General features: G+C 54.3%; 1 long non-coding RNA gene across 2 annotated transcripts; it reads right to left on the reverse strand.

The window, feature by feature from the left end:
- Positions 1-257: 257 nt before the first annotated feature.
- Positions 258-5,963, reverse strand: LOC119864475. 2 transcript variants are annotated; one of them, XR_005368827.1, is made up of 5 exons: positions 5,724-5,963; positions 5,526-5,608; positions 5,050-5,162; positions 1,177-1,978; positions 258-737 (listed from the first exon to the last, which is right to left on the reverse strand). It is a non-coding gene; the product is annotated as an uncharacterized LOC119864475 (long non-coding RNA). The 2 variants fall into 2 exon arrangements; XR_005368826.1 differs by lacking the exon at positions 5,526-5,608.
- Positions 5,964-14,961: the final 8,998 nt, after the last annotated feature.

Genomic DNA, 14,961 nt, shown 5'->3' on the forward strand with positions numbered 1-14,961 from the left:
AAGACGGCTGTGCACACCCTGTGGAGCCACTAAAATAAAACACAGCGACAACGACCGAGCCGAAGACTACGGAGGAGCTGGATCGCTCCCGCCTTGCTGAGCAAATGCCCAGCGGTACGGGCTCCAGGGAGAAGAGTTTGGCAGTTTCTCAAAAAAAAACCTAAACATCCGGCCCCGGGCGGGCCCCGCCCCCGAGCTGCTGGGTATTTCTCCCAGAGACCTGGCATCTCAGCTTTATACATACACCTGCCCGGGGATATTGACGGCAGCTTTATTTGTATGACTCCAACTGGGGAACAGCCCAAGGGTCCCTAAGGGGTGAGTAGTTAAACAAACTGGGGCCCATCCACACACGGAACGTTCCTCAGCAGTCACACGGAACGCACTAGGGAGGCACAGAACCCCTGGCACGAATCTCAAGAGAAGTACGCAGAGTGGGAAAAAAGCCCCATCCAAAAAGGGTACCTATTACACGATTCCATGTATATACCATCCCTGAAATGACGGCATTATAGAGATGGAGAACAGATGGGTGGCTTGGAGGGGCTGAGCAGGGAGGTGCAGGGAGGGAGAGGCCGTGGCTGGGAGGGGGGCAGGAGGGGGCCTCACAGTGACAGAGAAGTTTGGATCTTGACTCTTTCGGTGTTAGTATCCCGGTTGTAATACTGTGGTTTTGCGCGATCTTACCATTGGAGAATCTGGATAAAGGGTACCTGGGATCTCTCCATACTATTCCTCTTTAAAAAAAAACAAAAAAACAAAAAAACATTTTATTTATTCATGAGAGACACAGAGAAGCAGAGAAACACAGTCAGAGGGAGAAGCAGGCCTGATGCGGGACTCGATCCCAGGATCCCAGAATCATAATCTGAGCCAAAGGCAGATGCTCAACCTCTGAGCCACCCAGGCATCCCCTCTCCATACTATTTCTTACAACAACATGTAAATCTACGATGATCTCAAAGCACAAAGGTTAATTAAAAAAAAAAAAAGACACTCCCATGTGCTAGCCACACTCCCCACCCCCACACCCAAGACAATTATTACATGATCATCACACCTGGCAAGAAATGTCTCTCCCCTTCCTGGGAAAGTCCACTCCCAGGCTTAAGCCTCTGACAGCAGGGACACAGGACATGCAAAACCGCCCTCCAGGGAGACACCACGCAATCTCACCTGCATAACTGAAGTCGCTTCCCCCAGAAGCTGTGTGATGGAGGAGAGTCACCTGCAGGTTCACCCCTGAAGTGTCGCCCAACGCCAGCTCCCGTGTCTCCCACGTTTCCCACTTGGCTCCCCGCTGACGTCCTCGGTTGGTGGCCTACCATGGGGGCTGTCATAAGAGATATGGGGAACAGATGTGCCCTGGGAAGGCCCCACCCTGCATGTTCCCTTCATCGTCATCAGAATTTTCAGAGGCGCACTTTGGATGTCTCACGGGATTGGCCACCGACAGCGAGCTCATGGTTGTCTGAAAGAGAGAAAGCTGGAAAAAATAAGTTAGCGGCCGGGTCGCTGCAAGATGAAGGTTCCATCTGGCGCTGATGGCCTGGCCCCCGCCTGACCCATTCCCCTGTCTCGTCTGGATACCGTCTACCCCTTCTGCTACTCCAGACAACCATCTTTTTTGGTTCTATGCACTGGGTCCTCTCTGCTGGGTTTTTGCACGGGTGCTTATCTCCACCTTGCGATCTGGCACACTTACTCGGACCCCTGAAGTGTGACTCGGGATCCAGTTGTTGGAAGGACCAGGGATCTCACCTGTGAGTGTGGCTGGCTGCCCTTGCCTCCCTGTGTCCAAACCTGGGGACAGCCCTTATTTGTGGAGCACGGTGTGAGACAGCCCTCAGAGCACCTGCCAAGTGCCAGCAAGACTTGTCCGCACCTCAAAGCCAAGAATAGTGAACTCATCCAAATGCACATGCTCCAGAGTCCTGGGGGTGAATGTCAATGCGGCGTACATGACTTGTAGCATTTCCTGGTGTCAAGGAGATAAATATAAGTTAGTTTTCATGTAGGGAGAAACCATTCAGCAAACATTATACCATCTATCAAAGGAGTAACACACATAATAATATAAATAAGTATCGCGTTAACTCTCCACAACGATCCCTTTATACTGTTGTGCTCATGATATTGGATGACGGTCCTTTGACATAAGCTTCTGATACACTATCATTTAGCAAGGTCTTTGTCTCAAAGATCAATATCTTAAAATTAACCATAATTCTATGTACTGGTGACAAAAGTTAATCTTAAACAAAAAGGAACATAAAAAAATTTAGGAATGTGTATAAATAAAATGCACAAGACCTCTACACAGAAGTCTAATGAAACGTTACTGAGAAAGTTTTTTGAAAGATGTATTTATTTGAGAGAAAGAGAGAGAAAGCCTTAGTCGGAAGGGTGGAAGGAGAGGGAGAGAATCTCAAGTAGACTCTGTGCTGAGCGCAGAGCCCAGCGCTGGCTCGCTCTCACAACCCTGAGATCATGACCTGAGCTAAAACCAAGAGTCAACCCCAAAGACACGGCCCACAAAGCCGGGGGTAGCCAACTGAACTAACCAGGTGCCCCAAACCTTACTGAGAAATGTAATAAGCCCGAAGTAAGCGGGTGAAGATAGCACAGCCCTGGGCTGGGACTCCATAATGTAAAGACGCCCCTTGACATTGGCCAAATTGACCTCTACCTAGAGATTCCATGTGATTCCAGTAGGTTTTTATTTTTTAATTTTTTTTAAATTTTTATTTATTTATGATAGTCATACAGAGAGAGAGAGAGAGAGAGAGAGGCAGACACATAGGCAGAGGGAGAAGCAGGCTCCATGCACCGGGACCCCCACGTGGAACTCGATCCCGGGTCTCCAGGATCGCGCTCTGGGCCAAAGGCAGGCACCAAACCGCTGCGCCACCCAGGGATCCCCTTTTTATTTATTTATTTTTATTTTTTAAATATTTTATTTATTTATTCATGATAGTCACAGAGAGAGAGACGGAGACACAGGCAGAGGGAGAAGCAGGCTCCATGCAGGGAGCCCGACGTGGGATTCGATCCCGGGTCTCCAGGATCGCACCCTGGGCGAAAGGCAGGCGCTAAACCGCTGCGCCACCCAGGGATCCCTCCAGTAGGTTTTTGTTGTTGCTGCTGTGGGAGGGAAGGGAGAAGGGGCCCTGGACAAGCTCATTTGACGGTTTATGTGGACGTGCAAAGGGCAAAATAGCCAAGTCACTCTTGAGAAAGGAGAACCAAGTGGCAAGACTAGTTCTGCCATAGTGACTAAGACAGAATGACATTGCTGGGTCCATGGGCCAAGGCCGAGGGAAGAGAAGAAAGACGTCAGAAAGTGGCCACGTGGATGTGGACACTCGGCTTAGGAAGATGCTGGCTCCTCAGAGCAGTGGGAGGAAGGATGGGCTTTTCAGTAAATGGTGCTGGGACAATGGAGTCTCCATATGGGAAAAATGCCTTAAAACCCAGTTCCAGGTGGATCATAGATGAAACGTGAAAGGCAAAACAATAAGAACTTGACAAGACAACGCAGGAGACGTTTTTCATGACCTGGAGGTAAGAAGTTTTCCTTGGGATGCCTGGGTGGTTCAGCAGTTGAGCATCTGCCTTGGGTGTCACAGGGTCCTGGGAGCAAGTCCTGCATCGGGCTTTCCGTGGGGGGCCTGCTTCTCCCTCTGCCTGTGTCCCCGCCTCTCTTTCTGCGTCTCTCATGAATAAATAAAATCTTTAGGGGATCCCTGGGGGGCGCAGCAGTTTAGCGCCTGCCTTTGGCCCGGGGCATGATCCTGGAACCGGGGATCGAGTCCCACGTCGGGGTCCCAGTGCATGGAGCCTGCTTCTCCCTCTGCCTGTGTCTCTGCCTCTCTCTCTCTCACTGTGTGCCTATCATAAATAAATAAAAATTAAATAAAAACCTATTAATTTAAACATAAATAAATTAAATAAATAAATAAAATCTTTAGAAAAAAATAAAAAAGAAAAGCTTTCCTCACTGAGATAGAAGAATACCACCCCGGAAGGAAAGTAATGAACAACTGGATTTCATTAAATTAAGAACTGTTCATCCAAAGGCCTCATAAGGGTGCCCACTTTTGGATTTGATTTATTTATCTTTTATTTATTTTTAAAGATTCCATTTATTTATTCGCGAGAGACACAGAGACATAGAGAGAGAGAGGCAGAGACACAGGCAGGCTCCACGCAGGGGGCCTGACGCAGGACTCGATTCCGGGTCTCCAGGATCTCTATCATCTCCCTGGGTTGAAGGCGATGCTAAACTGCTGAGCCACCCAGGCTGCCCTGGATTTGATTTTTTTTTAACGGGAAAAAAATCATGAGACTATTAGGAAAATTTGAATTCTGGTAGGCTATTTGGTGATACTGAGGAATACTTATTAAAATTTAAAATTTTAATTTTAAAATGTGATGATGGTGTTTTGATTATATCACTTAAAAAAAAAAAAGGAGCCTTTATCTTCTGGAACATCAAACACTTCTAAACAAGAAGATGCAATTGCTGGACTTTGCTTCACAGTAACCCAGGAGGGGATCCTTGGGTGGCTCAGCGGTTTGGCGCCTGCCTTTGGCCCAGGGCGCGATCCTGGAGTCCCGAGATCGAGTCCCCGTCGGGCTCCCGGCATGGAGTCTGCTTCTCCCTCCTCCTGTGTCTCTCTGCCTCTCTCTCTCTCTCTGTGTCTATCATAAATAAAAATAAATAAATAAGTCTTTAAAAAAGTTAAAAAAAAAAAAAAAGTAACCCAGGAGGGACCAAGGCAAGGGACAAGCACAGGCTGGGTCTCTGCACAGATTCGAAAATTTCCATGATAAAAAGAGGACAGCGTCATAAAGAATGGAAAAGCCCAAGAGCGTGAGGAGAACTTGCGCCGCATCCATCCAGCAACAGGCAAAAGACCCTCTCCAGCATCTGGAAGGGGGGAGGTTCAATATTTTTAAAGAAACACAATTCAATAGAAAACTGGCAAAACACTCACTCAAAAAGGTAGAGCAAAAGGACAATAAAGGGACAAAAAGGACGCTCACCTCATCAGCGATCAGGGCGCTGGATATTGAAGTGCCGAGGAGACACCACCACAGACCCACCAGATCCGGGGCTCCTGGCGGGCAGGACGAGGAGATTTGGGCCCATCCTGAGCCTGTGGTGGCATCATTGGTTGTTTCATGTTTGAAGTTCCTTCTCCACCACCTCCCAGCCCCTCAGCACCACCACTGATCCCACTGATCCCACCTCTTGATCACCTGGGCTCATGCACCTCTCCCTCCATCGCCTCTGCACCCACCCCTGCCCCGCTGCAATCCGCTGCCACCCTGTCACCCCACCTCCTTAGTCCCCCTTCCACACTTTACGAAGCGTGCTTGACTTGTCACTGCTCGCCCAAACTTCTCGTGCGTCCTGCAGCTGGCGGGCGTGAGGACCCGCGCTGGGGGGCCTGCTTCCTTGGGGAAGGTCCTGACCCCCGCCCCACCTCTGGGCCGGCCACCCTGCCCCACCTCCTCACCTGTCCTCATGCCGCCCTGAGCCCAGGGCTGAGGGAAAGCATGCTTTCCTGGGTCGACCCCCTTCTAGAACATCACCTCCACTCTGAATAGGGTCACGCGAGGGATGGTGACGGTCACGGGAAAAAGAACCAGCATTCACGTGGTGCTGGGTTTCTGTACCCCCCCCCCCCCATCTCAGGGAAGCCACGTGGCCTCACCTCCCTGGAGAGACGGGGATAGAGTCACAGGGCCCTGCATTCTCCCCACACGCTGGGTTGGCACAGGGTCCTGGGGGACATCACAGGCTGGATGCAGGTGGGGCCTGCGCGTGGTGGCCTCTCACCCCGAGTCCTCCGTTTCGAAACCTTGCTTCCCCAGAGCCGCACACGGGGAGGGCGACCCGAATTGGGACACATCTAGGGGCTGTGTGGTCACAGTGCCTCCTGCCTCTCACCCGCTCTCCTGCCGCAGAGGGAAGAGTCTGGGTCTGTGTCTCTCCAGAAAGCGGAACCGAGTGCGGCTCCAGGAGAGGAACGGTTTCCTACCAATCCGGGGGGGAGGGGCGGGCTCCCCGTAGTCAGAAAGGGTCTCCATCGAGATAATAGAGCGCGCTGCCCCTGGCCCAAAGCCCCGCTCTCCGCGCTGTGCGCTCGGCCCGCGAGGGGAACTGAGGCAGGGGGACCACGCGGCCAGCAAGAGGCCCGGCCAGGCCTTGAACCCGAGCCGTTGGTCTAAAGTGCCTGCAGCCCCCTCCTGACAGGTGGGCCCCCACCCCGGCGGGGTGCCGGGAGCTAGTGCCTCGGTTTCTCTGGCTGCAAGGCTCACTGGTGCGAGTCGTCCACATTCTCCCTAAAAGAATTTTGAGTATTTTGTATCCCCCTCACACGTTAGGTTGACACCTAGCATATTTCCTGAGTTTAAATAGTTACAAAGAACACAATGTCTGACATATTGTAAATATTGACACTTAAAAATAAAACTGTCATTATCACTTTTTAAAATGTAACCAGATGGAACCTAAATACCACATTGATAGGATCCAACAGGATCCATTAAAAAACAGGACCTGATCAACGTCTTCTTTAACATTTAAACACTTGATGTTTCTGTTATTCTAGAACTCCTACTTCCATTTTAACTCTGGCACAGATATTTATCCGAAGGTAACATTTTTACATTTGAAAGTCTCATTGAGGGGCACCTGGTGGCTCAGCGGTTGAGTGTCTGCCTTGGGCCCAGGCTGTGACCCCCGGGTCCCAGGTTCGAGTCCTGCATTGGGCTCCTCGCAGGGAGCCTGCTTCTCCCTCAGCCTGTGTCTCTGCCTCCCTCTGTGTCTCTCATGAATAAATAAATAAAATCTTAAGAAAAACAAAAGTCTCATTGATTACAGGCTTCTTGCCAACAGAAGTGTATGCATACGTTGAAATCTTAGAATTTATTTCCCGTAAGCCTTCAAGTGTCAGAACAATTCTTCTGGACTTACTATCATTACGATGATGAGCTCACAGCCGTGTGACGACCTACAGCTGATTGCGACGGTCCCAGCAGGGTCTGCAGGTGTGCAAGGAAGGTGCGGGCGGCCCCATCACGGCCCCCAAGTCATCACCTGCCTCCCACAGGGACTGTCCTTTTTCACTCTGTTGATGCTGCCTCAACCGTGGGACATGCTTAGGTCACTGGGACGTTGGCAGGGCCGCCCCAGGAGATGCTGGTGCGGGTGTGGGGGTGTGCGGGTGTGGGGTGTGGGTGTGGGTGTGTGCGGGTGTGGGGGTGTGCAGGTGTGGGGTGTGCGGGTGTGCGGTGTGTGATCCAGCTGCAGGTGTGGCCTCTCCCCACCATCCACCCGGGTCACCTCCAGCTGGGAGGAGCTCTGCGCGCGGGCCAGGCCCCCCGAGGGAACGGGGAGCCTCCGGGGCCGAGTGCAGCCGAGAGCGCAGGTGCTCAGCAACCTCCCCTAGGTTGTCACCCCGTGGGAGTAACTGATTGAAAATCCCGGGAGGCGGGGCGGGGAGGGGGAGGCTTTTTAAAAAAAATGGAAATGGACAAACCGGTTCTAAAATGTATGTATAACTGCAAACGAGTCAGAGGAGCCAAACGGAAAATATCTTGAAAGACAAAGAATAAAGTTACATGAACTTCCCACCACCAATCTTGGGACCGCGGACGGGGCGCCCGCATCCCCGGGCGTGGGGCTGGCAGTTCTCGTCCCCCTGGGGGCAGCCGCTTCCACCACATACCCAGAGAGGTCGAGGGGACGAACAAATCTCGCACCTCCTTTATACCTTTGTCAATAAAGTGTTTTCCAAACTACTTCGTTAAATAAATTTGTGCCAAACTCCTAGAGCTGCAAATTTAGTTCATTCAATTTATGGGAGAAAAAATGTGCATGTAATCTGACTTGCAGAGCCAGCCCCCCCTTGTCAAACCTGCCAGCCAGATAGACACACTTTTTTTTCTCTTTCTTTTTAAAAATTATTTATTCATGAGAGAGACACAGAGAGAGAGGCAGAGACACAGGCAGAGGGAGAAGCAGGCTCCACGCAGGGAGCCCGATGTGGGACTCGATCCCTGAACTCCAGGATCATGCCCTGAGCTGAAAGCAGAGCTTAACCAGCGAGCCATCCCTATATAAATGTATATATAACACATATATATTTATAAATATTAGATATATATTTACAGACTTTTATTTATTTATTTGAAAAGGAGAGAGAACAGGAGCCGGGGGAGAGGCAGAGGGAGAGGGAGAAGCAGACTCACTGCTGAGCAGGGCCCCCCCCTCCCGGGCTCGATCCCAGGACCCTGAGACAGTGACCTGAGCCGAAGGCAGAGGCTCCACCACTGAGCCACCCACGTGCTCCCAGGAAAGTCTAGTATAATTAATGCACCTATTTCATGATACGAGGGCAAGAAAATGAAGCCATGGGTTGTTTACTGTGACTTCACGTAGCCACCTGGGTAAGTCCTTACGGGGCAGGGGCCTGATGGGCGCCGGAAGCCGGGCACGGTGTCCCTGTGGGAGACGTGAGCCAGCGCGTGCACAGGTGTGTGGTTTTAGCTTTGGAGGTCGATTAGTGCAAGTCCAGCCCGCGTGGATCAGAAACCCTTCCATTCCGTCTTGGCTTTTCTTACGGGTTTAGAGGAAGGATTTGCCGCTTACAGCCACTCTGGCCGCTCACCCGCCACGTTAGTTTTTGCTGTTGGGGCGGAAATAACAATCATTTAAGATGAAACGAGATGAGGCTTGATTGACCAACAGTAGAGCATTTCTTTTTTTTCTTTTTAAGGTTTTATTTATTTATTCCTGAGAGACACACAGAGAGAGGCAGAGACCCAGGTGGAGGGAGAAGCAGGCTCCATGTGGGGAGCCCGGTGCAGGACTCGATCCCGGGACCCGGGGTCACGGCCTGGGCCGAAGGCTCCCCCCTGAGGACCAGGTGCCGCAGAGCATTCTTGAGGGGACTTGATAACACGGGGGCTTTGACTCATGGAGGAAGGCCCATCCACGCTACGACACTAGCAGACTGCGGGGTGCCAGTCCCAGAAGACGCTGCCGTCTGGTTGCAGAGTCCCTGCAGCGCCCAGCACTTAGGGGACCTTCCTGCCCACCTGGCGACACGCCGACCAGGTGGAGCCCGGGACCATAAGGGGCCAGAACCGCTGGCATCGGTGCCAGAAGCTATTTGGGGCATTTACTGTTATCACCGTCTTTGCTTTGCTGTCATGAGCTCCCCCCACCCCCTGACGCCACTCCTTTCTCTGGTGCATGTTGGGGACACAGGGCCACAATCCCGGGCTTACCCCCTGAGTTCAGAGGGGCCCGGCAGCTACACGGGGTCAGGGGCCCAGCCTGGCTGTGTCACCCGCGCTCAGGCCCAGGGCTTGGGTGGATGTGGGCCTGGAGGGGCGCCTTGGCTCCTCACGGAAGTGGCGGCCAGGAGCCCCGACAGCCTGAGCGGGCCCTGCGGCCGGGGGCAGGGAGCCTCCACGACGGGGCAGCCTCTCCACCTATTCTGGTGTCGCCGCTGGAAGGGATCTCACCAGACGTCGTTCGAACCAGATACAGGGCGACTGCCCTGGGCTCCCCACCAAGCCCTGTGGGGGGGGGGTCCCCAGGACACGTCGCTGACCGCCCTCATCTCCTATCTCCTGCCCTCCTGAGCTGAGCCCCTGACACACAGGCTCCGACCCAGACGGGGTGGTTCCGCCGTTGGGCTTGCAGCTTGGCCGCTTGGACACCGGTGCTGCCGCCTGTGTCTGGTCCCAGACTTTGTGCATCGCCCCGCACGGGACCCCAGGCCCGGCCGGACAACTGACCCCTGCTGTCGCCCTGTCCCCAGGGATTTGCCGGCTCCCGACACCTCCTACAAAGGGAGCCGTAGGCCGCGTGGCCTCCTGCATCCGCTCCCTGCACTTGGTGCAGTTTAGATTACGTTCCTGTTGAGGCCCCTTTAGCCCCGGCCTGGGGGTGGTTTCCGGGTTCCTACGGCGACAGGGCTACCAACGGTCCCGCACCCCACGGTCCCACACCCGAGGCTGCAGCCTGGGGCTCGGCTCTCCCGCCTTCCGTCCAGCGAAGGGCACGACCGAGGGGGCGCAGGGCCTCTGCAGACTCCAGCCCGCCTGGGGTCCGGTCCGCACAGGGCCCCCCGCCTCCCGGCTCCCCCTGAAGACACCGGCCAGCTGGCTGCCCCAGGGCCCCAGGGTGGCGAGTGAACGTGTATTTCCAGGAGCCCATCACGAACCTGCTGCGCGGGATGAATCGCAGAGAACGGGGCCCCGGCCCCCGACATCTGCCTACTGGAAACCCAGCAGGAAGGCCCCAAGGCCAGCTGGGAGGAGAACAGCAGGAGGTGCCGCGCTTGCTCCGTCCTATCGTGTTTCTTTTGAGCTTTTCCCTGGGGAACATTTTATTATAACTCAAAGTCCCCCCCAATTTTTTTTTTTTTTTTTTGGTCCTTTAAGGTCAAACAAAAAACATTGATTTTTCTGTTTACTTATTCTCCCATTGCTCTTCGAGGTGTCATTCTGCCTGGATGCCTGGCCAGCTCCCACCCCCACCTCTGCGTCTAGCCCGTCCAGGGGGAGAGAAACATTTCAAATCGGATAAGAGTTTGGATTTTGATGAACACCTGGAGCGAAACGGAGTCAAGCCATTGTTAGTCTGGTCTGGAATTTTCGAGGTCAAAACAGAGGGGCCGCTGATTTATTCCTTACCTACACACTATGTTCACCCCTGGACCCGCAGGCCTTGGCACATGCAACCTGTTAGATGGACAATGGATTTGACCAGAGAGTGTTTGGAGGGACACTCGGGGGAAAACTGAAGCTGACTTTTGCTTGCTTCTGTGCTATGGACTCCGCTCAATTGATCAACTGGGTGGAAGCGTGTGGGGTTTCTCTAAGGGATAAAAAGTCAAGGATCCAAGGGTCAGAGTCAACGAGCCAAGCTCATAAGAGACTCACGTATGAAGTTAAACATCCTGATTTACACAATTACCAAAATGAATCTTTTTAGTCTCTAATTTAAGGAGGCAGTTTCTCCCCCAGAAGCTGGTAGAAACAGCAGACAGTCCACACGGAGACGGGAAACAGCATCCCCAAGCAGTGTGACAGGTGCGGGGGCCGGGGTGCCGTGGCGGGGGAGGCAGGGCACCCCGTCAGCCTGAAGCTCTCTCCCAGGAGGGGATATCCGAGCCCAGGATTTCACTGGGGAAGGATCCGGGCACATACTTCTCCGGAGAAGACCCATGAACGGCCCATCAGCACGTGGCAAGAAGCTCAGCGCCAGTCGGCACCAGAGGAGGACAGGCCAGAGCCACAACGCCACAGCACGCAGCAGCCACCCAGGGGCTGTGAGGCAAGTGCGAGGCGGCCGGGACGCGGGAGCGGGGTGGGGGGTATCGGAGCTCCCGCCCTGGGCTCGGGGGGGCGGGTGTAGGACGGGGCGGCCACGCTAGGAAGCCGTCCAGCACATTCGCAAGTGGTTAAATACAGAATGGTCATGTGACCTAGACAGTCCCTTGCTAGTGTCCACCCCGGAGAAATGAAAATGTGGGTCCGCACAAAAGCTCGTGTGTAAATGTCCACTGCGGCGTGATTCACACACGTAACCAAACAGGTGGAAACAACCCAAACGCCCGTCAGCTGATGACGTGCAGTCTATCCCTGCGATGGACTATTATTTGGTGATAAAAAAGGAAAGAATCAAATACAAATGAAAAAGCACAGAAAACAGGTAAATGAAACATCCTAACCGCTGCATTTCATCTCCAGGGGATGTGGGTTATCCTCACCTGCAGTAAGTATTTAGGCCTCTTCGTGTCATCATGTGTGCGTCGCTAACCCGAATGACAGCGAGCAGCGTCTCTACAGGCACAGCGGGTCTTGCACACTCCAGACAGGCTGCCAGTTCTACGGCGGGCACAGTGCTTTCCTCCCCTGGCTGAGGGTTTCAAATGCCTCAAATGGCTCTTTGCTGCATCTCCCTCGAGAGTGACGACCAGTCTCCGCTCCAGATAATGTAGATGTCGCCCTGAAGGGACGAGCTGTCACCGTGGAGGGCCCTGGAGGATCCCCGCGGGGACTCCCGCCACATCAGCGTGGATCTGTCTCCGTGGACGGAAAAAGGGCTCCGCACTGACAAATGGAGGGAACTAGAGAGGACAGGCTACCACCCTGCATGCTGCATGGAACAAGGTCATGACCTCAGGTCGTGAGATCGGGCCAAGGGCGTTCCTCCCCGCGGAAGTTACGAGAAGAGGTCTGTGCGCGCACTTCTCCATCTCACCTAGGAGAACGTTCTCTCGTTGACATCTGAACTTTCTCGGGTGAAAAGTACACCCGCAGGTTCCCATGAGGCCAGGGGTCGCTTGTTCAGTATCTCAAGCCGAGAGAGAGGAGTTAATTCTCAAAGGAAGTGACATTAAGCTTGTATCAAACTCAGCGGCTTTGTGGTTTTTGTTGTTTTTATAGATTGTATTTATTTGAGAGGAGAAAAAGCGAGCACGAGCAGGAGGAGCAGAGGGAGGCGCAGGGAGCCTGATGATGCGGGGCTCCAGCCCAGGACCGGGATCATGACCTGAGCCCAAGGGGTGTGGAGCCCCCCTGCCTCCCGCAGGTTCTGCAGGATTTCCCTCACCCAGATGTGCACTCCCGTTTTTCAGAAAGGCAGTTAAATTCTGTGACCTTGTGCGGGTACTGAGGAGGCCCCCTTCCCCTCGTGCTCGGGGAGGAGCTGCCACTGGGACCCCCATCTGTGGGGTCCTGGCAGAGGCTCCAGAGGCCCCGCTCCAAGGACAATTCTGGCTGCAGCCTTTCCTTCCTGTGCCCGCCCAGCAGGGCTGACGGGGACGCATTTGTGAGGCTGTGGCGGCAGCCTGACGTGGCCCCATGAAGGGACCCACTTGCGGAAAGGGCGGGCCACACCTTACAGATGCGCCCACGAGAAGGCTGCTCAGGTGGCCGCCCTCCACGTCACCCAGGAAATGTGTGAAGCAGGGCAAAACAGGGGGGCAGCACCCCAGGCCCGTCCCTGCAGCAGTGGGGGTGGCCGGGTGTCCCCCTGCCACAGGGCCGCCGGCCTGAGTAGCGACAGGACACAAGCCAGCCCCGCGGGGTCCCCGGGGGCGCCGCGCTGTCTCCGGAGCACACCTAGACCACCACCGGCCACGCCACCCTCGGCGTCGAGGGATGAACCAGCACTAGCCACTGCCACATCCCCACCGTGCGCTGGCCTCCCTGAATCCAACAATGACCCAAACCGGGTCATCGTCCAGCACAGGCCTGCGTCCTTCACACCGACCGCCCTCAAAGGGCATCGCGCAGGCAAATGCTGAGCGACAGGTTCCCAGGGGAAGAGAAGCCCTGAGTTGCAGCGTTTGCCAATGTCCACAGCAGAAATGCCCCCCAATCCAGCCAGCCAGTATCACGCTGCCACAGTGACGTCAGGGGACGCTGCCGCAAGAAGAGACGCACAGAGTACACGGTCAGGCTGATACATGCGACCCTGAGGACTGAACACCGAGATGCGGAACCGTAGCAAGGAAGTGCGGACTTGGGTGTGTTCATCATCTGTGAAATAGAATTTAATTGTAAGTGTATGTAACTTAATTTCAAATGACGCTGTGTTTGACAAAGAGCTTGGAAAATTCCCGGACACCAGCGCCACCAAGGAAACAGCACAACTAAATGCAAAGCTTGCTCCTCGACTGGATTTTGGATTTGGGGGAAAATGATATGAAGGACACGACTGATGGCCTGTGAGACAATGTGACATTTTCTGAGTGTGATACCCGAACTGTATTTATGGAAATAAATGTCTTCGCTCTCAGGAGAGGGGTGTTGAAGTACTTAGAGGTGGGACGAGGGTCCTGGGGCCTCTGTGACGAAGAACCCCGAACTGGAAATTGATTTTCTCCCAGTTCTGGAGGCTGGAAGTCCGAAATCGAGGCGCTGAAAGGTGGTTGGAGACTCTAAGGGGGCAAATGAACAGCCCTGCTCCAGAATGGGAGAAAATAGACAGGTGTCTGATGGAAGGCCGGCATCCGGGACACGTCAGGAAGTCCTACTGCTCAGTAATGGAAACGCAGAACAGCCCAATTTCAGAAAAGGCAAAATATTTGTGCAGATGTTTCACAGAAGAGTTCAGGAAGAGGCCGTAGGCACAGAAAGGTTCAACGTCGCCGGCCCCTGGGAAACACCGGCAGAGGAGGCCGCACACGCGCCCGCCGCGGAGTCTGAAGCCAGGGAGAACAGGAGGACCAGGGGTGGTGACAGGGTGGCACCGGGAAGGTCTGGCCCCCGCTGGCCGGAGCAGGGCAGGGCACCAGCCCTCCGGAAACGGCCTGGCAGTTTTTCATCAAGCTACACATACACTGACCATAAATTCCACAAATGCCACTAATCGCGGTTTGCCCCGGAGGAACAGGAAGGGTTTGCTACGCGCAGACACGCCCACAGCGGCTTCAGTCCTGCTGAGAACAGCTCCAAGGTGCCGCCATCAGCAGGTGCCCCCGGGGAAACCGGCTGTGACCCAGCCACGCCACGGAGGACATGACAAATACACAGGTTACCCCGAGAGAGTGCGGGCGGCGCATGCTACAGGCGGTTCGAGGTTTAGCGCTGGAGGGGTAATGGGGCCAGCGGGGGGGCAGGGCGTCCCGAGGGAGCCCAGCGTCTCCCCGGCTCTGTGCTGGTCCCGGGAGGGCTGATGCACCTGCCGAAGGTCACCCAGCAGTCTCCTCCCTGGGTTTACCGTACGTGGACTAGGTCTCAGTAAGTGGACAGAAGACGGTGCCTGCCGCCCTCCTGGGCAAGCGGCCACTGGGGACATAAGCACGATGCCGTTTCTGATTCCAGGTGTCAGTGACCAGAGTGTGTTGCGCTGTGAAACTTCAGTAAGCTCCGCGTGGCTGTGGCCTTTACTCCATCTAAAGTACTCTTTGGGGGTGCTGG

Source organism: Canis lupus, chromosome 13 (assembly GCF_011100685.1).
Source record: "Canis lupus familiaris isolate Mischka breed German Shepherd chromosome 13, alternate assembly UU_Cfam_GSD_1.0, whole genome shotgun sequence".
In the NCBI taxonomy this organism is placed as follows: domain Eukaryota; kingdom Metazoa; phylum Chordata; class Mammalia; order Carnivora; family Canidae; genus Canis; species Canis lupus.